General features: G+C 41.7%; 2 non-coding genes across 2 annotated transcripts; one reads left to right on the plus strand and one right to left on the minus strand.

Annotated features, from left to right (window-relative positions):
• Positions 1–13,481: 13,481 nt before the first annotated feature.
• On the minus strand, positions 13,482–13,555 carry trnan-guu (transfer RNA asparagine (anticodon GUU)). Its single transcript has one exon. It is a non-coding gene; the product is annotated as a tRNA-Asn (tRNA).
• Positions 13,556–17,043: 3,488 nt separating this feature from the next.
• Positions 17,044–17,116, plus strand: trnar-acg (transfer RNA arginine (anticodon ACG)). The gene has a single exon. It is a non-coding gene; the product is annotated as a tRNA-Arg (tRNA).
• Positions 17,117–25,539: the final 8,423 nt, after the last annotated feature.

A 25,539-nucleotide genomic window follows, 5' to 3' on the forward strand; every position in this document is an offset into this window, starting at 1 on the left:
TCACTGTAAGCATCATTTTGAGGTTCGTCGCAACTCTCATTACATCACTGTCAGCATCATTTTAACATTAGTAGCAACTCTCACTACATCACTGTCGCATAATTTCTTAGGTTCGTAGCAACTCTCATTACATCACTTTAGCATCATTTTTAAATTAGTATCAACTCTCACATCACTCTAGCATCATTTTGAGGTTCGTAGAACTCTCACCACATCAGTGTAGCATCATTTTGAGGTTTTTAGCAACTCTCACCACATCACTAGAGCATCATTTCTGAGGGTAGTAGCAACTCTTACTACATCACTGGAGCATCGTTTTGAGGATAGTAGTAACTCTTACTACACCACTGTCGAATCATTTAAAGATTCCTAGCAATTCTCACTACATTTCTGTCAGCATTATTTTGAGGTGAGGAGAACTCTCACGACATTACTGTAGCATCAATCTGATGATAGTAGCAGCTCTCACTACATTACTGTAAGCATCATTTTTAAATTAGTAGCAACTCTCACTACATTTCTGTGGCATCATTTTGAGATTTTTAGAAACTCTTTCTACATTATTGTCAGCATGTTTGAGGTTTTTCGCAACTCTCACCACATCACAGTAGCATCATTTGTTAGGTCAATAGCAACTCTCATTGCATTACTGTAGCATCATTTTGAGGTTAGTAGCAAATCTCACTACATCACTGAAGCATCCTTTTGAGAACAGTTGAAACTCCCACTACATCACTGTAGCATTATTTTGAGGGGAGTAGCAACTCATCCTACATGACTGTCAGCATCACTTTGAGGTTGTTCGAAACTCTTACTACATTACTGTAAGCATCACTGACTTTATGAGCAACTATCACTCCATTACTGTTAGCATCATTTTGAGTTCATTTGCAATTCTTAGGACATCACTGTCGCATCATTTTGAGATCATTACCAATTCATCTGACATCACTGTCGCATTATTTTAAGGTTCATAGCAACTCTTACTACATTACTGTCAGCATCACTTTGAGTTTATTAGCAACTATCTCTACATTACTGTTAGCATCATGTTGAGTTTATTAGCAATTCTTACTAAATCACTGTCGCATTATTTGGAGGTTCGTTGCAACTCTTACTACATGACTGTCAGCATCACTTTGAGGTTGTTCGAAACACTTACTACATTACTGTAAGCATCACTGAGTTTATTAGCAACTATCACTAAATTACTGTTAGCATCATTTTGATTTTAATAGCAATTCTTACGACATCACCGTCAGCATCATTTTTAGGTTACTCGCAACTCTAACCACATGACTGTCAGCATCACTTTGAGGTTATTCGAAACTTTCACTCCATTACTGTTAGCATCATTTTGAGTTCATTAGCAATTCTTACTACATCACTGTCGCATCATTTTGAGATCATTAGCATTTCTTCCGACATCACTGTAGCATTATTTGGAGGTTAGTAGCGACTCTTACTACATGACAGTCAGCATCACTTTGACGTTGTTCGAAACACTTACTACATTACTGTAAGCATCACTGAGTTTATTAGCAACTATCACTACATTACTGTTAGCATGATTTTGAGTTTAATAACAATTCTTACGACATCACTGTCGCATCATTTTGAGATCATTAGCAATTCTTCCGACATCACTTTCGCATTATTTTGAGGTTTGGAGCAACTCTTACTACATTACTGTCAGCATCCCTTTGAGGTTGTTCGAAACGTTGACTCCATTACTGTTAGCATCATTTTGAGTTCATTAGCAATTCTTATTAAATCGCTGTCACATCATTTTGAGATCTTCAGCAATTCTTCTGACATCACTGTCGCATTATTTTGAGGTTCGTCGCAACTCTCACTACATGACTTTCAGCATCACTTTGAGGTTGTTTGAAACACTTACAACATTACTGTAAGCATCACTGAGTTTATTAGCAACTATCACTACATTACTGTAAGCATCATTTTGAGTTCATTAGCAATTCTTCCTACATCACTGTAGCATTATTTTAAGGTTATTAGCAGACTTACTACATTCCTGTCAGACTCATTTTGAGGTTCGTAGCAACTCTTACTACATGACTGTCAGCATCACTTTGAGGTTGTTCTAAACTCTTACTACATTACTGTAAGCATCACTGAGTTTACTAGCAACTATCACTACATTACTTTTAGCATCATTTTGAGTTTATTAGCAATTCTTCAACATCACTGTAGCAATATTTTGAGGTTAGTAGCAACTCTTACTAAATAACTTTCAGCATCACTTTGAGGTTGTTCGAAACTCTTACTACATTACTGTAAGCATCACTGAGTTTATGAGCAACTATCACTCCATTACTGTTAGCATCATTTTGAGTTCATTCGCAATTCTTACGACATCACTGTCGCATCATTTTTAGATCATTAACAATTCATCTGACATCACTGTTGCATTATTTTAAGGTTCATAGCAACTCTTACTACATGACTGTCAGCATCACTTTGAGTTTATTAGCAACTATCTCTACATTACTGTTAGCATCATTTTGAGTTTATTAGCAATTCTTACTAAATCACTGTCGCATTATTTGGAGTTTCGTAGCAACTCTTACTACATTACTGTTGCATTATTTTGAGATTAGTGGCAACTCTTACTACATGACTATCAGCATCACTTTGAGGTTGTTCGAAACACTTACTACATTACTGTAAGCATCACTGAGTTTATTAGCAACTATCACTACATTACTGTTAGCATCATTTTGAGTTTATTAGCAATTCTTCTGACATCACTGTCGCATTATTTTGAGGTTCGTAGCAACACATCCTACATGACTGTCAGCATCACTTTGAGTTTCTTCGCAACTTTCACTACATTACTGTTAGCATCATTTTGAGATCATTAGCAATTCTTCCGACATCACTGTTGCATTATTTTGAGGTTCGTAGCAACTCTTACTACATGACTGTCAGCATATCTTTGAGGTTATTCGAAACTTTCACTACATCACTGTCGCATCATTTTGAGATCATTAGCAATTCTTCTGACATCACTGTCGCATAATTTCTTAGGTTCGTAGCAACTCTCATTACATCACTTTAGCATCATTTTTAAATTAGTAGCAACTCTCACATCACTCTAGCATCATTTTGAGGTTCGTAGAACTCTCACCACATCAGTGTAGCATCATTTTGAGGTTTTTAGCAACTCTCACCACATCACTAGAGCATCATTTCTGAGGGTAGTAGCAACTCTTACTACATCACTGGAGCATCGTTTTGAGGATAGTAGTAACTCTTACTACACCACTGTCGAATCATTTGAAGGTTCCTAGCAATTCTCACTACATTACTGTCAGCATTATTTTGAGGTGAGGAGAATTCTCACGACATTACTGTAGCATCATTTTGAGGTTTTTTGAAACTCTCACAACATCACTGGAGCATCATTTTAATGTTAGTCGCAACTCTCACCACATCACTGTAGCATCATTTTGAGGTTCGTAGCAACTCTCACTACATTACTGTAGCATCATTTTGAGATTTTTAGCAACTCTTTCTACATTATTGTCAGCATGTTTGAGGTTTTTCGCAACTCTCACCACATCACAGTAGCATCATTTGTTAGGTCAATAGCAACTCTCATTGCATTACTGCAGCATCATTTTGAGGTTAGTAGCAAATCTCACTACAACACTGAAGCATCCTTTTGAGAATAGTTGAAACTCCCACTACATCACTGTAGCATTATTTTGAGGGTAGTAGCAACTCTTACTACAAGACTGTCAGCATCACTTTGAGGTTATTCGAAACACTTACTACATTACTGCAAGCATCACTGAGTTGATTAGCAACTATCACTACATTACTGTTAGCATTATTTTGAGTTCATTCGCAATTCTTAGGACATCACTGTCGCATCAATTTGAGATCATTACCAATTCATCTGACATCACTAGAGCATTATTTTAAGGTTCATAGCAACTCTTACTACATTACTGTCAGCATCACTTTGAGTTTATTAGCAACTATTTCTACATTACTGTTAGCATCATGTTGAGTTTATTAGCAATTCTTACTAAATCACTGTCTCATTATTTGGAGGTTCGTAGCAACTCTTACTACATGACTGTCAGCATCACTTTGAGGTTGTTCGAAACACTTACTACATTACTTTAAGCATCACTGAGATTATTAGCAACTATCACTACATTACTGTTAGAATCATTTTGAGTTTAATTGCAATTCTTACGACATCACTGTCGCATCATTTTGAGATCATTACCAATTCTTCTGAAATCACTGTCGCATTACTTTGAGGTTCATAGCAACTCTTACTACATGACTGTTGCATTATTTACGGATCGTAGCAACTCTTACTACATGACTGTCAGCATCACTTTGAGGTTGTTCGAAACTCTTACTACATTACTGTAAGCATCACTGAGTTTATTAGCAACTATCACTAAATTACTGTTAGCATCATTTTGAGTTCATTAGCAATTCTTACTACATCACTGTCGCATCATTTTGAGATCTTTAGCAATTCTTCTGACATCACTGTCGCATTATTTTGAGGTTCGTAGCAACTCTTACTACATTACTGTCGCATTATTTTGAGGTTCGTAGCAACTCTTCCTACATGACTGTCACCATCACTTTGAGGTTGTTCGAAACACTTACTACATTACTGTAAGCATCACTGACTTGTTTAGCAACTACCACTACATTACTGTCGCATCATTTTAAGTTCATGAGCAATTCTTCCGACATCACTGTCGCAATATTTTGAGGTTCGTAGCAACTCTTAGTACATTACTGTCGCATTATTTTGAGGTTCGTAGCAACTCTTAGTACATGACTGTCAGCATCACTTTGAGGTTATTCGAAACGTTCACTCCATTACTGTTAGCATCATTTTGAGTTCATTAGCAATTCTTACTAAATCACTGTCGCATCATTTTGAGTTCATTAGCAATTCTTCTGACATCACTGTCACATTATTTTGAGGTTCGTAGCAACTCTTACTACATTACTGTCAGTCTCACTTTGAGTTTTTGAGCAACTATCACTACATTGCTGTTAGCATCATTTTTAGTTTATGAGCAATTCTCACGACATCACTGTAGCATTGAATTGAGTTCATTCGCAACTCTTACTAAATGACTGTCAGCATCACTTTGAGGGTGTTCGAAACACTTACTACATTACTGTAAGCATCACTGACTTGTTTAGCAACTACCACTACATTACTGTTAGCATCATCTTGAGTTCATTAGCCATTCTTCCAACATCACTGTCGCAATATTTTGAGGTTCGTAGCAACTTTTACTACATTACTTTCACATTATTTTGAGGTTTGTAGCAACTCTTACTACATTGTTGTTGCATTATTTTAAGGTTCGTAGCAACACTTACTACATTACTGTCAGCATCACTTTGAGGTTATTCGAAACTCTTACTACATTACTGTTAGCATCATTTTGAGTTCATGAGCAATTCTTACTAAATCACTGTTCTATCATTTTGAGAACTTTAGCAATTCTTCCGACATCACTGTCGCATTATTTTGAGGTTCGTAGCAACTCTTAGTACATGACTGTCAGCATCACTTTGAGGTTATTCGAAACACTTACTACATTACTGTAAGCATCACTGAGTTGATTAGCAACTATCACTACATTACTGTTAGCATCATTTGAGTTCATTAGCAATTCTTCCGACATCACTGTCGCAATATTTTGAGGTTCGTAGCAACTTTTACTACATTACTGTCGCATTATTTTGAGGTTCGTAGCAACACTTGCTACATGACTGTAAGCATCACTTTGAGGTTATTCGAAAGGTTCACTCCATTACTGTTAGCATCATTTTGAGTTCATTAGCAAGTCTTACTACATCACTGTCGCATCATTTTGAGATCATTAGCAATTCTTCTGACATTACTGTCGCATTATTTTAAGGTTCGTAGCAACTCTTAGTACATGGCTGTCAGCATCACTTTGAGGTTATTCGAAACGTTCACTCCATTACTGTTAGCATCATTTTGAGTTCATTAGCAATTCTTCCGACATCACTGTCGCAATATTTTGAGGTTCGTAGCAACTTTTACTACATAACTGTCGCATTATTTTGAGGTTCGTAAAGACTCTTACTACATGACTGTCAACATCACTTTGAGGTTGTTCGAAACTCTTACTACATTACTGTAAGCATCACTGAGTTTCTTAGCAACTATCACTACATTACTGTTAGCATCATCTTGAGTTCATTAGCAATTCTTCCGACATCACTGTCGCAATATTTGGAGGTTCGTAGCATCTTTTACTCCATTACTGTCGCATTATTTTGAGGTTTGTAGCAACTCTTAGTACATGACTGTCAGCATCACTTTGAGGTTATTCGAAACGTTCACTCCATTACTGTTAGCATCATTTTGAGTTCATTAGCAATTCTTACTAAATCACTTTCGAATCATTTTGAGATCATTAGCAATTCTTCTGACATCACTGTCACATTATTTTGAGGTTCGTAGCAACTCTTACTACATTATTGTTGCATTATTTTAAGGTTCGTAGCAACTCTTACTACATTACTGTTGCATTATTTTAAGGTTCGTAGCAACTCTTACTACATTACTGTCAGCATCACTTTGAGTTTATTAGCAACTATCACTACATTAGTGTTTGCATTATTTGAGTTTATGAGCAATTCTCACGACATCACTGTAGCATCATTTTGAGTTCATTAGCAATTCTTACTACATCACTGTCGCATCATTTTGAGATCATTAGCAATTCTTCCGACATCACTGTCGCATTATTTTGAGGTTCATAGCAACTCTTAGTACAAGACTGTCAGCATCACTTTTAGGTTATTCGAAACGTTCACTCCATTAGTGTTAGCATCATTTTGAGTTCATGAGCAATTCTTACTAAATCACTGTCGCATCATTTTGAGATCTTTAGCAATTCTTCTGACATCACTGTCGCATTATTTTGAGGTTCGTAGAAACTCTTACTACATGACTTTCACCATCACTTTGAGGTTATTTGAAACACTTACTACATTACATTAAGCATCACCGAGTTGATTCGTAACTATCACTACATTACTGTTAGCCTCATTTTGAGTTCATTAGCAATTCTTCCGACATCACTGTCGCATCATTTTGAGATCATTAGCAATTCTTCTGACATCACTGTCGCATTATTTTGAGGTTCGTAGAAACTCTTACTACATGACTGTCAGCATCACTTTGAGGTTGTTCGAAACTCTTACTACATTACTGTAAGCATCACTGACTTGATTAGCAACTATCACTACATTACTGTTAGCATCATTTTGAGTTCATTAGCAATTCTTCCGACATCACTGTCGCAATATTTTGAGGTTCGTAGCAACTTTTACTACATTACTGTCGCATTATTTTGAGGTTCGTAGCAACTCTTACTACATGACTGTCAGCATCACTTTGAGGTTATTCAAAACACTTACTACATTACTGTAAGCATCACTGAGTTGATTAGCAACTATCACTACATTACTGTTAGCATCATCTTGAGTTCATTAGCAATTCTTCCGACATCACTGTCGCAATATTTTGAGGTTCGAAGCAACTTGTACTCCATTACTGTCGCATTATTTTGAGGTTTGTAGCAACACTTACGACATGACTGTCAGCATCACTTTGAGGTTATTCGAAAGTTTCACTCCATTACTGTTAGATTCGTAGTAAGAGTTTCGAACAACCTCAAAGTGATGCTGACACTCATGTAGTGACAGTTGCTTCTAACCTCAAAATGATGCTAACAGTAATGTAGTGATAGTTTCTAATAAACTCAGTGATGCTGACAGTCATGTAGTAAGAGTTGCTTCGAACCTCAAAATAATGCGACAGTGATGTCAGAAGAATTGGTAATGATCTCAAACTGATGGGACAGTGATGTCGTACGAATTGCTAATGAACTCAAAAAAATGCTAACAGTAATTTAGTGATAGTTGCTAATTAACTCAGTGATGCTTACAGTAATGTAGTAAGAGTTGCTACGAACCTCAAAATAATGTGACAGTGATGTCAGAAGAATTGCTAATGATCTCAAAATGATGCGACAGTGATGTAGTAAGAATTGCTAATGAACTCAAAATGATGCTAACAGTAATGGAGTGAAAGTTTCGAATAACCTCAAAGTGATGCTGACAGTCATGTAGTAAGAGTTGCTACGAACCTCAAAATAATGCGACAGTAATGTAGTAAAAGTTGCTACGAACCTCAAAATATTACGACAGTGATGTCGGAAGAATTGCTAATGAACTCAAAATGATGCTAACAGTAATGTAGTGATAGTTGCTCATCAAGTCAGTGATGCTTACAGTAATGTAGTAAGAGTTTCGAACAACCTCAAAGTGATGCTGACAGTCATGTAGTAAGAGTTGCTACTAACCTCAAAATGATGCTAATAGTAATGTAGTGATATTTGCTAATAAAGTTAAAGTGATGCTGACAGTAATGTAGTAAGTGTTTCGAACAAACTCAAAGTGATGCTGACAGTAATGTAGTAAGAGTTACTACGAAACTTAAAATAATGCAACAGTAAAGTAGTAAGAGTTGCTTCGAACCTCAAAATAATGCGACAGTGATGTCAGAAGAATTGGTAATGATCTCAAACTGATGGGACAGTGATGTCGTACGAATTGCTAATGAACTCAAAAAAATGCTAACAGTAATTTAGTGATAGTTGCTAATTAACTCAGTGATGCTTACAGTAATGTAGTAAGAGTTGCTACGAACCTCAAAATAATGTGACAGTGATGTCAGAAGAATTGCTAATGATTTCAAAATGATGCGACAGTGATGTAGTAAGAATTGCTAATGAACTCAAAATGATGCTAACAGTAAGTGAGTGAAAGTTTCGAATAACCTCAAAGTGATGCTGACAGTCATGTAGTAAGAGTTGCTACGAACCTCAAAATAATGCGACAGTAATGTAGTAAAAGTTGCTACGAACCTCAAAATATTGCGACAGTGATGTCGGAAGAATTGCTAATGAACTCAAAATGATGCTAACAGTAATGTAGTGATAGTTGCTAATTAACTCAGTGATGCTTACAGTAATGTAGTAAGAGTTTCGAACAACCTCAAAGTGATGCTGACAGTCATGTAGTAAGAGTTGCTACTAACCTCAAAATGATGCTAATAGTAATGTAGTGATATTTGCTAATAAAGTTAAAGTGATGCTGACAGTAATGTAGTAAGTGTTTCGAACAAACTCAAAGTGATGCTGACAGTAATGTAGTAAGAGTTACTACGAAACTTAAAATAATGCAACAGTAAAGTAGTAAGAGTTGCTTTGAACCTCAAAATAATGCGACAGTGATGTCAGAAGAATTGGTAATGATCTCAAACTGATGGGACAGTGATGTCGTACGAATTGCTAATGAACTCAAAAAAATGCTAACAGTAATTTAGTGATAGTTGCTAATTAACTCAGTGATGCTTACAGTAATGTAGTAAGAGTTGCTACGAACCTCAAAATAATGTGACAGTGATGTCAGAAGAATTGCTAATGATCTCAAAATGATGCGACAGTGATGTAGTAAGAATTGCTCATGAACTCAAAATGATGCTAACAGTAATGGAGTGAAAGTTTCGAATAACCTCAAAGTGATGCTGACAGTCATGTAGTAAGAGTTGCTACGAACCTCAAAATAATGCGACAGTAATGTAGTAAAAGTTGCTACGAACCTCAAAATATTGCTACAGTGATGTCGGAAGAATTGCTAATGAACTCAAAATGATGCTAACAGTAATGTAGTGATAGTTGCTAATTAACTCAGTGATGCTTACAGTAATGTAGTAAGAGTTTCGAACAACCTCAAAGTGATGCTGACAGTCATGTAGTAAGAGTTGCTACTAACCTCAAAATGATGCTAATAGTAATGTAGTGATATTTGCTAATAAAGTTAAAGTGATGCTGACAGTAATGTAGTAAGTGTTTCGAACAAACTCAAAGTGATGCTGACAGTAATGTAGTAAGAGTTGCTTTGAACCTCAAAATAATGCGACAGTGATGTCAGAAGAATTGGTTATGATCTCAAACTGATGGGACAGTGATGTCGGAAGAATTGCTAATGAACTCAAGATGATGCTAACAGTAATGTAGTGATAGTTGCTAATCAACTCAGTGATGCTTACAGTAATGTAGTAAGAGTTTCGAACAACCTCACAGTGATGCTGGCAGTCATTTAGTAAGAGTTGCTAATGAACTCAATTTAATGCTAAAGTGATGTCGTAAGAATTTCTCATAAACTCAAAATGATGCTAACAGTTATGAGTGATAGTTGCTAATAAACTCAAAGTGATGCTGACAGTAATGTATGTGTAGGTTCTCATTCATCCAGGTCATCGTAGATCGAAGCGAAGTAAAATCTGGTCAACTGGACGTAAGTTATCTTGAAGACGTTTCACCTCTCATCCGAGAGGCTTCATCAGTTCTAGTGGAGAGTGTGGAAGCTCCAGCTTATAAACCTATGTGGGAGTGGTCAGTGCTATTGTGGTGGAAACGACCCTCCCGAGACTCACCTGGCCTCCCCAAACGACAGTCGTTGTGAGGTGTCAGGGAGTTTCAGGGGTGGTCGTTAGGGAGTTTCACCGACCACTCAGATGCTAATGGGCTGTGCTGGCATCAGCCGTTCCACATGGGTCTTTCAGCTGAGCTCTTTGGGGAAGTTTTGAAAGGACTTGGTTGTAAATAGGTGAAAGGAAATGTCGCAGTCCATCTCCTTTGTTCAAAGATGGTTTCTCTATCCTGACGTGGATGGCTTCTTTAACTCCTCTTTCAAACCATCTGTCCTCTCTGTCGAGTATTTGGACATGGTCGTCCTGGAAGGAGTGGCTTTCCTCCTTGAGGTGGGGGAAAACCGCTGAGTCCTGTCCTCCAGTGTTGGCTCTTCTATGTTGGGCCATGCGCTTGTTGAGGGGCTGTTTGGTTTCCCCTATCTAGAGATCCATGCAGGCCTCACTGGTATACGCTGTCAGATGCAGATTGCTTTTCTGGCTGTGAGGGGTGGGTTTCTCCTTGTTCTGATCCAGAAATTCAACAGCTTCTATCATTGATTTGACAGGAAATGTTGATGACACACTGGGATTTTTGTTCTCCTGCTGTCACTGTCAAGTGCAGCTTAACATGAGAGGTAGCAGGATCATTCATGTGTTCATGTTTCCAGCAGACAAGGAGGGAACCTGGGAGGACTTCACTGACTTTGATCAGTGGTTCTCACTTCATCTTCTCAGTATAAAGTTCAAAGCGAGCTGGCCAGGAGTTGAACCGAGAATCTTCTGATCCGTAGTCAGACGCGTTATCCATTGCGCCACCAGCCCTGTGAAGAAGCTGCTATGTTCATGTGTGCTTGCTGTTACAGAAAAGCCCAACAAGGTGGTGGCATTTTCAGGGGACACAATGGTGCAGTGGTCAGCACTGTGGCCTCACAGCAAGAAGGTTCAGCTCTCCTCCTATTTGGTTGCTAGGAACCTGAATCAGTCCTCAGTGGAGCCGTGCTGCTGAGGCTGAGTGAGGCTGAGTGAGGGACTGAGCAGGAGCCAGCAGGTCCAAGCAGGTTCAGGCAAACTCCCCTCAGTCCACCAACATCAAAGCAGAGGAACAGAGTTCATCTAACAACATGATTCATATCATCTCCTCTTGGAATGTTCTGGAACTACAAGTACACTTAAAATGGCCGACTTATGACAACAGAAGGAACTTTGAAGTAGATTTGATTTATTTAAGTCAGTGACAGTCATTTTTTTCAAGAACTTAGTTCAGGTAACTTGATTGTTTTACCAAGATGAGCTTTAATGTTATACCATTGAAAAAAGACCTTCATGTATTTATGATGACATCACCAATAGGAGCCTTCCCAGTCTGTCAGGGGGTAGAATTCAGTCACCACCAATGACATCAGAGTCAGAGTTTAGACATCAAAGACAGACATTAAAGCCTCTCTTATTAAAAAAAATTAAAGTGTTATATCTTTGAAAATATACTGCAATACATGAAATACTATATTTCCATGGATGGTAACCTCGTTCTTATATTCTTTAATATACTGCAATAGTAATGGACCCTCTATGACACTGTAGTGATGAATCTATCAAGGAGTAAAAATGATTATAATCAGAATTTTGAAGTCAAGTTTGAGATCAGTTTGATCCTCTCTCTCTCTCTCTCCCTCTCTCTCTCCCTCTCTCTCTCCCTCCCTCCCTCTCTCTCTCTCTCTCTCTCCCTCTCTCTCTCCCTCCCTCTATCTCTCTCTCTCCCTCTCTCTCTCTCCCTCCCTCTCCCTCTCTCTCTCTCAGGAGCTTTTAAATGAATATTTTAATAAAACAGAACAGGAGACTGAAGAGTGATCACTCAAACCCACAGGCTGAATGGGACATCTCTTAAAAATATTGAACCACTGAGTAAAACCATAGAAGCGCTCCTGTCTAGTTGGTGCTAACAAGTTAGCTGTTGCGTGAGTCCAGCTGTGCTGTCTAGGAATCCTGGTCAAAAGCCTCCACTCATCAAACAGCTGGTGTGTTGGTGGATCTGTGGATCCTGCTGGAAGAAGCAGGGTGGAGCTCTGAATGGTTCCTGTCTCAAAGAGCTTCTCTGTGCAGCTCCCATCAGCTCCTAAAAACAGGAAACCAGCAGATTCACTGTTGAACGGTGGCATTAAAATGTCTCAAAAGCTGTCCTGTCCACCATTTGTTGGTGCAAAGACATTTAAAAACACCAGTTGAACATTTTCCAAAGTTGCTCTCACCTTCTTTCAAACACCTGGAATGATTTCCTCCAAATCAAAAGAAACTGGTAAAAAAAACAACAACAAAAACTCCTGGACAATCAAACTCCACCCTCTGCTCCAACTGGACTTGGGACTTCAAATGACCCCCATTAAAAGCCTGCCTGCATCCCCATTCACTGACTGTTGTGCTGTGGGTCTCCTGGACAAACATGGCAGGATCCTCTTGATCTCCAGGAGTTTAAAAGAGCAGCTCTTTTAAAATGGGTTCTGGCTCCATTCAGGTTTAGAGAGCTGAGACTAAAATCACACATGAATAAAAGAGGGAACCCAAGAAAACAAGTCAGCGTGAAAGAGGAGCAGATTTTAAAACTCCTCATCATTTCCACCTCCAGGAGTGAAGCCTCCCAGGACCCAAGAGGCTCCAGCTGGCAGAGCTCTCACTGGTTTCTCCACCACCTCGCTAACCTGAGCTGGAGCATCTGAGAACCAAACAGTGACCCCCTTCATTCCAGAGCCGACTCCACAAACTCTGAGCCCCCACTTTACCCACAGCCAGCAGGCCTCCTCAACACTGCATGACACACGACGACTAAATTTAACACTGAAGCGTCTCATCCAGAGATCTGTGACATGAGTCTGCTGTGGAGGGTCAGTCTGTCTGTCCACATTCAGATCATTAACACAGCGACTCCTAAGCACCAGTAGAGCCTGTTCATCGTCCCTGGGTGGGCTCGAACCACCAGCCTCTCGGTTAACAGCCGAGCGCGCTGACCGATTGCGCCACAGAGACTCTGAGTCACCGCTTTTCATGAAGACTTTTCAGGCTAAATTTCAGTGTGTGAGGTCCACACTGCACATTTGAGGGACCATGAAGGACAGAGGAGAGTCTGACTGTCATGGTGAAAGCCTTCAGCACTAGAACTGAAACAGCCCCACCATCTTAACCCCCCCAGACCAAACAGGCTTCATCAGAAACAGACCCCCCTCCTAGAACATCCAGAGATCATCAGTCTGATTAATAGAACATGGCAAACAATCAAGAACATGTTATTGTTTGATCAGAAGCTGAAACAATGTTTCTATGTTTGTCTGTTCTGGTCTGAATGAAAGAGGAGGTTTTCTTGGTCATGTGACGTGGATGAGAGTTCAACTAGAACTTCCTGATTCAACAGGATTTGAGTTTGTTGGGATTTTGTCAAAGCCACCAACCAAACCTCTGAGTGGTGCAGATGTCTGCTGCCTCCTCAGAGCAGACTGGAGCTCAGCCTCACTCACCTGTGGGAGCCCCAGCAGAGCCACCGTGTGGTCTGGAGCTTCAGTTTAGGATCCAAGATGCTGGGTTTCATTGGTGTTTTGTGTTTTTAGGCCTCCTGGCACCGATGAATGAATGAACCATTGTTCCAGAGGGAGCTGGTGTCAGGTCAGTCCCTGTTTCTACAAGACCTCCTGCTGCAGAGCCAAACTGGGAAACATTTGAAACTCAAAATCCTGTTCTTGTCACAATCCTGCTCTCCTAAATCAAGGACTGTTCAGTCAATGGTAGAGCAGAGAGGTGCAGAGGAAGAGAGCTGGGACCAAAACCAGAGGTTGATGGATCAAAACCATCCTCTGCTAAAAGAAGAAAAATAAAATGAACCTGCATCTATAGAAATGTGTGTCTGTTAAAAAGAGGTTCATAAGGATTTTGTCTTCCTCCACAATCACCAACCATTGTGAGAGTTAACAACAGTCCACTTTCTGACTGAAGCAAAAGTAGACTTCAAAAGGTTTTTCTGATTCAACATAGCAGCTAAATTTCCATTTCTCCACTGATTATTTGTTAAGGTTCGTGGGGGGTGGAGCCTATCACAGCTGACATTGGTCGAGGGGCGGGGTTCACCCTGGACAGGTGATCAGTCCATCACAGGACCAACACATAGAGACAGACAACCATTCACACTCACAGTCACACCTACAGTCAATTTAGAGTATCAATCAGCCTCGTCCCCTCTTGATGTCTTTGGACTGTGGGAGGAAGCTGGAGTACCAGAGAGAACCCACACAGGAACAGGAGAACATGGAGACTCACACAGAAAGATCCTGTGATGGAGCCAGGACTGGAACCCTGGGACCTTCTTGCTGTGAGGAGACAGTGCTGACCACTGCACCACCGTGCTGGATTTTCTGTAACATCAAGTACATCTGAACTGGCACTTGACAGTGACAGCAGGAGAACAAAAATCCCAGTGTGTCATCAACATTTCCTGTCAAATCAATGATAGAAGCTGTTGAATTTCTGGATCAGAACAAGGAGAAAGGAGCCCCAATGAAAGAGAGATGGTTCTTGACTCTGATTTTGTTCTTCACTCCTACACCAGAGAGTGAAAGTGTGGGCTGGCTGGGAGCAACTGCCTGCTTCAGAGTGGGAGGAGCCTCAGGACTTTCCAGTGAGAGCTGCAAACTTCCACCAGCGCCCAGTGCCAGCAGGTCTTCATGATGGAGCTGAGAAGAACACAACAACACCAGAGCACTGGAGAATTACTGTGTTCTCTTTTGGTGTCCCAGTGTTAATTTGAGGATCTAAACCTGATATTTAGAAAATCAGACAGCACAAAAAAAGAAAATGCCACCACATCATTGAAATTTTCTGTTATACAAATGAAGGTGTTGACTCTTTTTGTATGAGCCCTGCCACTGAGGTCACCAACATGAGCTGGAGTTGGGAATCTTGAACTGAACCTGGCATCACAGCGACCCCTGCTGCTGCAAAATGGAACAGCAACACTGAACCAAGTACAGGATTTGAGGGAGACTGATGGTCTCTGTTTGGGTTTTTGAAGAACAAGGAGGGCGTGGCTTCAAGCTGGATTCTCAGAGACGATTTCCTCTGCTACTCTTACGTCCACTTCTGTCAACGTGCAGACATCTTTCTCGTTTCTGCGTACTTCAGGTGACAGCAGAGCTGCTGAGATGGCTGGTTGCTGCTGGAGAAAACGGTCCAGCATCTCCAGTGAGCTATTCCAACGTGTCACCACGTCAATCACCATCTTGTGCTCAGGAAGCTCCAGCACCCTTTGCTTCTCACTGAGGATGCGGCTCGCCGTAGAGCTAAGATGAAAAAATGCAGCGATGCGTCTGACTCTGCCGAGCAAGCGTGCAGCTGTAGGGACTTCAATTAAGAAGGTGTGCAAAGCAACCAATGTGCAACAAGCCCGTCATCTCCGCAGCGCGGACAATATTTGCTGCTGAGATTTCTCGCTGTGTGGCTGGTTTCCACGGCTCTGGTTTGAAGAACATGGCATGCGAGGACCCAGTCGCTAATGTAGTGAGCTGTAATGGTCAGATATGAATGATGATGTCATCAGGGCTTTGACAGTAGCTAGAATTCTGTCTTTGATCTCAGGAGGACATGAAAGAAAGACAATTGAGGAAAGTAGAAGAGAGCATGGCAGCATGATGGTGCAGTGGTTAGCACTGTGGCCTCACAGCAAGAAGGTTCTGGGTTTGAGTCCAGGCTCGGGTGCAGAATCTTTCTGTGTAGAGCCTGCATGTTCTCCCCGTGAATGCGTGGGTTCTCTCCGGGTACTCCGGTTCCTTCCCACCGTCCAAAGACGTGTAATTTGGGACGAGGCTGATTGGACACTCTAAATTAACCGTAGGTATGAATGGTTGTTTGTCTCTGTATGTTGGCCCTGTGATGGACTGGTGACCTGTCCAGGGTGAACCCCGCCTCTGGCCCGTAGATGCTGGGAAAGGCTCCAGACCCCTCGACCATCAATGTGGGTCTTTTGTTAATTGCATGCCACATGAAATTATTGTTGGTCAGTTTTCTAGCGACTGTCTCACAGTGGCAAGACAAGAACAAAAAATGAACAAAAATGACTGTCACTGACTTAAATAAATCAAATCTACTTCAAAGTACCTTCTGTTGTCATAAGTCAGCCATTTTAAGTGTACTTGTAGTTCCAGAACATTCCAAGAGGAGATGATATGAATCCATTTTGTTGGATGAACTCTGTTCCTCTGCTTTGATGTTGGTGGACTGAGGGGAGTTTGCCTGAACCTGCTTGGACCTGCTGGCTCCTGCTCAGTCCCTCACTCAGCCTCACTCAGCCTCAGCAGCACCGCTCCACTGAGGACTGATTCAGGTTCCTAGCAACCAAATAGGAGGAGAGCTGAACCTTCTTGCTGGGAGGCCACAGTGCTGACCACTGCACCATTGTGTCCCCTGAAAATGCCACCACCTTGTTGGGCTTTTCTGTAAAAGCAAGCACACATGAACATAGCAGCTTCTTCACAGGGCTGGTGGCGCAATGGATAACGCGTCTGACTACGGATCAGAAGATTCTAGGTTCAACTCCTGGCCAGCTCGCTTGGAACTTTATACTGAGAAGATGAAGTGAGAACCACTGATCAGAGTCACTGAAGTCCTCCCAGGTTTCCTCCTTGTCTGCTGGAAACATGAACACATGAATGATCCTGCTACCTCTCATGTTAAGCTGCACTTGACAGTGACAGCAGAAGAACAAAAATCCCAGTGTGTCAGCAACATTTCCTGTCAAATCAATGATAGAAGCTGTTGAGTTTCTGGATCAGAACAAGGAGAAAGGAGCCCCAATGAAAGAGAGATGGTTCTTGATTCTGATTTTGTTCTTCACTCCTACACCAGAGAGTGAAAGTGTGGGCTGGCTGGGAGCAACTGCCTGCTTCAGAGTGGGAGGAGCCTCAGGACTTTCCAGTGAGAGCTGCAAACTTCCACCAGCGCCCAGTGCCAGCAGGTCTTCATGATGGAGCTGAGAAGAACACAACAACACCAGAGCACTGGAGAGGAGCACAACACTTCTTTGCTTCCTGGCCACTCTCATGTCTGTCTGTCCATCTGGAGCTGGGGGGAGGAGCTTCACATGTTTTTTCTTTTCTTAAAAAGGGAATGACATGACTTCCTCTGTATGTTAGAATATGAACCACTAAAAATGTTCATGCCCAGTTTAAAGTTAGAATTAAACTGAAAATACAAAACTCTTCCCTCTTCAATCCTGTCACTCAGTGTTGTAAACTGTTTCAAACAAATTCTACTGTTCAACAGTTCAAGTGTTTCGAATGAAGCTGAATGTTCTCCTCTACTTTCCTCAGTTGTGTTTCTTTCATGTCCTCCTGACATCAAAGACAGAATTCTAGGTACAAATAAAGACACTATCAAAGCCTCGTGATGACATCATCATCAATTCTGTCTTTGATCTGTGTCTGTCCAGCCGGTCCTGAGTGGATCCAACAGTTTCCCATGGGTGACTCTGTCATGGTCTCTCTCCTCCTGCTGTCTCCAACTCTCAGAGCGCTTCTACTGGTTTCTCTCCATCGTCCCTGTTGCTAGGCAGAGCACTGGTGAGGACTGAGGCCAGTGATGTCATCACCTCCAGCTGAGACCTGCCAGGTGGTCCTGCTTCATTCAACTCTGCTGCCTCTGCCACTGCCCTGACTGGTGAGGCTGACAGCAGGTTCTCTCTCATCTAAACGCTCTGTTTACAATGGAGGCTGAAATCCTTGTGATTGGTGGTTCAATCATCAGGTCTGTTGAACTCCCAGGTGCCATCACCTGCTGTCTTCCTGGTGCCAAAGTTGTGGACATTATTGAACGTCTCCAGGACTCATCGATCTCCACCCCTCCTGCAGGTTCTCCCTGTCTCTGTGTGGGTTCTCTCTGGTACTCCAGCTTCCTCCCACAGTCCAAAGACATCAAGAGGGTAGTGGTTACCTGAACACTCTAAATGACTGTGAGTGTGAATGGTTGTCTGTCTGTGTGTGTTGGTCCTGGGATGGACTGGCGACCCATCAAGGGTGAACCCCCTCCTCACCTGATGTCAGCTGTGATAGGCTCCACCCCCACGAACCATTGCAGACAATCAGTATAGAAATGGAAACTTAGCTGCTATGTTGAATCACTAAAACCTTCTGAAGTCTACTTTTGCTTCAGTGGTAAAGTAGAATGTTATTAACTCTCCCAATGGTTTGAATTCGGATTTCCACCCCTCTTTAACAGATCCACATTTCAAAACAACCAGGTTTATTTTTCTCCTTTCTTTGAGCAGAGGACAGTTTTGATCCATCAACCTCTGGTTCTGGCCCAGCTCTCTTCCTCTGCTCCTCTCTGCTCTACCATCTATTAAACAGGTCTTGATTTAGGAGAGCAGGACTGAGACAAGAACAGGAATGTGAGAGTTTAAGGTTCACAATTTGGCTCTGAAGCCTCAGCAGGTAAAGATTCATCTCTTATTTCAGAGGTGATTTGAAGAATCCATTGTTGCTGAACTGTTGATGCTTCAGTTTCTGGACGTTCACTGGTGGAATGTTTGAGGGTCAGAGGTGAAAAGAGGACAAGTGCACCTGTTGTGTGTGATGGGGCACCAGCATGGAGGAAGTTGTCTTACATTTCCAGCTAAACAGCAGGAAACTTCATGTAAAGAATTAAAATGATTTACTTCAGTGTTTAACTCCCAGGCCTCTAGAATAAAACCCAAGGAACAACTGACCACCTCACCATGACTTCACCCTGATAACCAGGAGGTAACCTGGTAGTCAGAGCAGCGGTGCTCAGGTCTGTGGACTCAGAGGAGGGTTCTTCTTCTGGTCCTGGGTTTGAAGACATCAGCAGCCTTGTTTGAGTCAACTGGGATGTTCCTCTCAACAGACAGCAGCATTAAATCAGAGAGCCTGTCTGCTCCATGGCTCCTCCTGAGCTGGTCCTGGATCAGCTTCAGTTTGGAGAGTCACTGTTACACTGAAGCAGAGGTCACTGGCAGTGCTGTATATACTGGGAGGAGCCTGTGGCTCTGGGTACACTGTGCCCATGTTGTTGGCTTGAAGGCAGCTCAGCGTTACTGCACATTGTTGAGTGACAAAAACAGCCAACACCTCCAGCACAGGGAGGAGAGACCTGCCACACCTCTCCAGAGACCTGGGACATGATGGCAGTGGTGGGATTTGAGCCCACACCTCCTCAGAGAATGGAGCCTTAATCCAGCGCCTTAGACCGCTCAGCCACACTACCTCACTGAGCTGTTTAGTGAGTTGGTCTGCTAAAGGCATGTTGAAGAGGAAGTAACAATGATTTCAAACTTATTCTGAAGGGTGACCCCTTCCCTCCACGGTCACAGGAAGTGACGACAGCGCCGCTAGAAGAAGCCAGGAAAGAAATGGAAAAAGGACTCAATTTAAACAGAGCCTTTCTACTTCAGCAGCCATGCTAGCAAACCCCCTTTTGTCTGGTTTGAACAGACAGACAGACAGACAGACTACTTTATTAATCCCTTTTGGACGTTCCGCGAGGGAAATTCCACTCTCCTCAACATACATTCACAGCACTGTTACAATAGATTAGACTAAAAATAGCAAAGAAGAGAAAACAAAGACTATATATATATATATGTATATATATATATATATATATATATATGTATATATATATATATAGATAGATAGATATATAGATAGATAGATATATAGATAGATAGATATATCTATATCTATAGATATAGATAGATAGATAGATATATCTATATCTATAGATATAGATAGATAGATAGATAGATCTATATCTATAGATATAGATCGATAGATAGATAGATCTATATCAATAGATATATATAGATAGATAGATATATCTATATCTATAGATATATATAGATAGATAGATATATCTATATCTATAGATATATATAGATAGATATATCTATATCTATAGATATATATAGATAGATAGATATATCTATATCTATAGATATATATATATATATATATATATATATATATAGATATAGATATATATAGATATATATATAGATATATATATGCATATATACACGTGCCTGTGTGTACCTGGATGGTTATGTATATATGCATAGTGACAGGAATAATCATAATATTAATTGTTCTTCATTGTTATTATAACAATAATAATACTAATAACACTAATAATGATGATGATATCATATAATAATGGTGATGATGATATAATATAATAAAAATATAATAGTTATAATAATAATCATAATAACAATAATAAGAATAAGAATAATAATGTACAGTCTCTTATATTGCACGAGTGTCCGGTTGTTATTGGGGCAAGCTAATGGTGCTCAGCCCTCTCCAACAGTCCTTCTGTTGGCCCTCCCCCCCTCCAGTGAGGAGTTTAACAGTTTAATGGCTCGGGAGATGAAGGAGGTCTTCAGTCTGGTTGTTGTTTGGTGACTGTGGATGAACACACAGGAGAAGTTGAGCATGAATCTGTGTTCCTGTTCACTTGAATACATGCAGGAGTGTGAGGTGGAAATACTACTGTTTATTTTTGTTCTGATTTCAGAACTGTTGACACAACGCTGTCAGATTAAAGCATCGCCACCTTCCAGATGCTGGTCTCCTTCTGGGGTCCTGACTGACCTCCATCTTGTGTTCTGGATCCACCTGAACCCAGCAGCTCCAGATCCCTTCACTCCCTTACAGGGATAGAAAATGGCTGCTGGATGGAAGTCCCCCAACTGTGGCTGTTCTGAAACTCTTCTCCTCAGTCACTCCTGAGTTGACACTGAGATGGAAACTCTGGACCAAGTCAGATCAGCTTTTCTGAACCTGATACTCAATCAGCTGTGAGTACGTTCACCTTGAGTGTCACATGTGTACAACCATGACAAAATGACATCATCAATGGAGCCCTGATACCACGAATCACCATGACAACAACAAACAAAATAACAAGTTATTTCACTTCAATTCACTGAAACAAGACCTTCATATATTTATGATGACATCACCAATATGAGCCTTCCCAGTCTGTCAGGGGGTAGAATTCAGTCACCACCAATGACATCAGAGTCAGAGTTTAGAGATCAAAGACGGACATTAAAGTCTCTCTGATAAAACAAAAATATAGTGTAGTACACTGGAAAAGAATATTGCAGTATATTAAATATGATGTTTCCATGGAGGGGCAGTTTGAATTTTTATTCTTGGATGCATTTATATTTTAGAATCAGAAAGGCAGTGACAGTGACATCATCAAGACAAAACCTGGTGTTACAAAGGTGAGGGGAACAATTTTAACAGTCAATCCAAAATTTAGGCCTGAAGTTTGAAAATAATATTAGCTAGCTAGCAACATTAGCTAGTTAACGTTAGCAAGCTGGTGATATTTAGCACCACCAACTAGTTAAACAAGGTCAACAGCTGTTATGATGATGGTCACATGATTTAACCTTCCTCCTGTGGGACCTGTTTTAGGATTTAAATGCATCAAAGAACCACATCAATTTGTTTATTGTATCAAGGATTTTTGACTTTGTCAGGAACCTCTAGTTCAACAAAATAAAACCAACAAATGTTTTTCACTGAATGACCAAATAGTGAGGGTCTGTCTGGACCAGTTATCAAAATAAGATGATAAAGCAACAATCAGAGCCAAACCTGAAGTCAGAAGTGCACTGTCAGCAACACTGCCAGCAGCTCCTCTCCCAGTCATGGGAGCTTCAGGGACTCTCATCAGCCTCGTTCTCCCATCGACCTGCACAACAACACAACAAACAAAGACCATCCTTGATGTGTCTGCATAGAATGCATTTGTGTTGTGGACCCACATCCACCAAGAGTGCAACAGCGTCCTCCTCAGCAGCCCTGCCTCAACACCAACCAGAACAGCCACAGCCACAACCCCACTCAGGATCTGGTTCCAGAAGAAAGAGGTGTCAGGACTGCCCAAGCAGTCAGGACAGCAGGACAAATGGATTGTGCTTCAACTGCAGGAAACATCTCTGCAGAGAACACACACAAGTGTCACACATGAATCTAAACACACACAATCAATCAATCAATCAATATTTCCATGGATAAGGAAGCCTGACAAGGTCACCAAGAGATGGAAACAACTTGGAGGATAGAAAATTGTTTTAGTTTATTTGACAGCTGATTGAGGACGTGGGTCAAAACTGACCGTTACCATAGAGATGGGAACAGAAAGCTGACACAAGAGGAAGGTTCCAGCTCTGAAAAAGGAGTTTGATCAAAATCTTGAACTGCCAGTAGAAATATCCTTTTGTATGTTGACCTTTGTTGACAGAAGTCACTTTAGCTTGGCAGTGACAAGAATGGCTGCTAGCTTGACAAAGAACTGCACAAACCAGGTTCAAGCTGGACTTTGGACCCTGGTATCTGCAACGACTCCATCAACTCCTAATCTAGCAGCTCTGCTGGGTCCAACTATTTTACAGAACATTTGACAGACCTGTGGAGCAGTGAGGACACACATGAGTTGATCACATGATCCACTGAAGCGCCATTTTACCCTGGTACTGAGGTCACCAACATGAGCTGGAGTTGGGACTCTTGAACTGAACCTGGTATCACAGCGACACCTACTGCTGCAAAATGGAACAGCAACATTGAACCAAGTACAGGATTGGAGGGAGACTGATGGTCGCTGTTTGGGTTTTTGAAGAACAAAGAGGGCGTGGCTTCAAGCTGGATTCTCAGAGACTATTTCCCCAACCTCTACATTGGAATCTACACTGTCATCCAGTCATGTGACTGAAGTCATCAGTCATGTCAGTGATGTCACTCTGCAGGACTGTCATTGCCATCACATTATAGAAAAGAATCCAGACTCCTCATTTCTGGGGCAGTTTTGGTCTTTAAAGACTTGACAGTTCCAGGAGATTTAGTCTGGCTCAAGATCTTCAGATCAACCCAGGACAGAAGGCTATGACTCCATTGGATTGTATCGTTGGAGCATTCAGAGATCTGGTGGATCTCAGTAGGAGCTGTATTTATCCACTGAATGATCCTGGTCAATGTGATCCTGCTCCTCCATCTCTCAGGCTGACAGAGCAGGAGGACCTGACTGAGAAGAAAGCTGCCCTTGAGCAGCTTCAGTCTCTGAGTGACAACACACAGGCAGAAAACCAGAATTTGAGGGAACAAGTTTCTACTCTTGAACGTGAGAATAAAAGAGCAATCCAGGAGCTACAGAACCTCACTGCTGTGGTGGCCAACCTCCAAACGGTCCAGGACAAGAACCAGACTCAGATAGAAGATCTGAACGCAACAGTCCACAGTCTTCAGTGTGAGGGGAGGAAGGTTGATGGAGAGAACAATGAGCTCAGAAAAGAGCTGACCCAGGTTCAGTCTCTGAGGGAGAGTGAACAGGTGGAGATGAAATGTCTTGAGGAAGACCTGACTGAGAAGAAAAGTGCACTTGATCAGCTTCAGTCTCTGTGTGACAAGAGATGGACAGAAAACCAGAATTTGTGGGGACAGGTTTCTAGTCTTGGACAAGAGAAGATCATTGCATATCAGCTGGTAGAGAACATGTCTGCCATGGTGGGCAACCTTGAATCTGTGAGGGAGGAGAACCAGACTCAGATCAGAGACCTGAACACACAAGTCCACAATCTTCAGCTTGAGGTGAAGATGGTTTGCAAGGAGAAGTGTGACCTCAAGTGTGAGCTCAACTCCATCCAGGCAGAGAAGAACAAAATGAGGGAAGAACTCACTGAGAAGAAGACGACTCTTGAACAGCTGAGGTCCCAGAGTGAGGAGAGAGAGGCAGAAAATGGATGTTTGAGGAGACGAGTTTCTACTGCATCTCAGGAGACAGAGACCTTCACTGCTGAGTTGGCCCACCTTGAATCAAGGAAGGACCAGGACCCCACAAAGACTGGCAGTCTGAACGGTGAAGTTCAGAGTCTTCTATGTGCAGTGAGAACACAAAAGAAGAAAAGGAGCAGTGCTCAGTGGGAAATCCTGGGAAATCTTCATGATTTAAAAAGCTGTTTGAAAGAGGAAAATCATGACCTTCAAGTGAAGGTCCAGCAAACTTCTGAAGAGCAAACAGACACTCCCCTACGTCCAGCCAGAGAAGAGCAAGCAGACTCTCCCCTACGTCCAGCCAGAGAAGAGCAAGCAGACTCTCCCCTACGTCCAGCCAGAGAAGAGCAAACAGACTCTCCTCTACGTCCAGCCAGAGAAGAGCAAGCAGACTCTCCCCTACGTCCAGCCAGAGAAGAGCAAGCAGACTCTCCCCTACGTCCAGTCAGAGATGAGCAAGCAGACTCTCCCCTACGTCCAGCCAGAGAAGAGCAAGCAGACTCTCCCCTACGTCCAGCCAGAGAAGAGCAAGCAGACTCTCCCCTACATCCAGCCAGAGAAGAGCAAACAGACTCTCCCCTACGTCCAGCCAGAGAAGAGCAAGCAGACTCTCCCCTACGTCCAGCCAGAGAAGAGCAAGCAGACGCTCTCACATGTTCTTCTGCAGAGGAGCGACGGGATTCTGCTGCATGTCCTGTGACTGAAGAGCAGAATGATGGGGGCACCCTGGAGACTGGACCTGCTAGGGGTCAAACCAGAGGTCTACTGAGCCGTGTGACATCTGGTGTTGAAGATGCTCTGTTCATGTTCATAGTTTTTTCTTTGTGTGCTTTTCCTCAACTTTGTTTTCTTTGTTTGTTCTATATGATGATACCTTGATCACCACAGCAGTTGATCCCAGCTTGATTAGCTGAGTGCTTTGCAGTCTAAAGCACTTTAGTGACACCTGTGGGGTCCCTTATCCTCCCTGACCACAGGGATTCAGCCTCACTGAAGGAGAGGGAACCTTCCAGGTTGCAGCTTCTAGACTCTGGAACGCTCTCCCACTGGACATGAGGACGCTGTGGACACCTTTAGAAAGACGCTAAAGACCCATTTGTTTTGTAATATTATTGTTCATGGAATCGTCCCTCTGTACCTGCCCACACAGATCAAGAGGTCAAATGA

The sequence above is a fragment of the Aulostomus chinensis genome, chromosome 1 (genome assembly GCF_037954235.1).
Source record: "Aulostomus chinensis isolate RoL2024-O1b breed Wild chromosome 1, RoL_Achi_v1.0, whole genome shotgun sequence".
NCBI classification, from domain to species: Eukaryota; Metazoa; Chordata; class Actinopteri; order Syngnathiformes; family Aulostomidae; genus Aulostomus; species Aulostomus chinensis.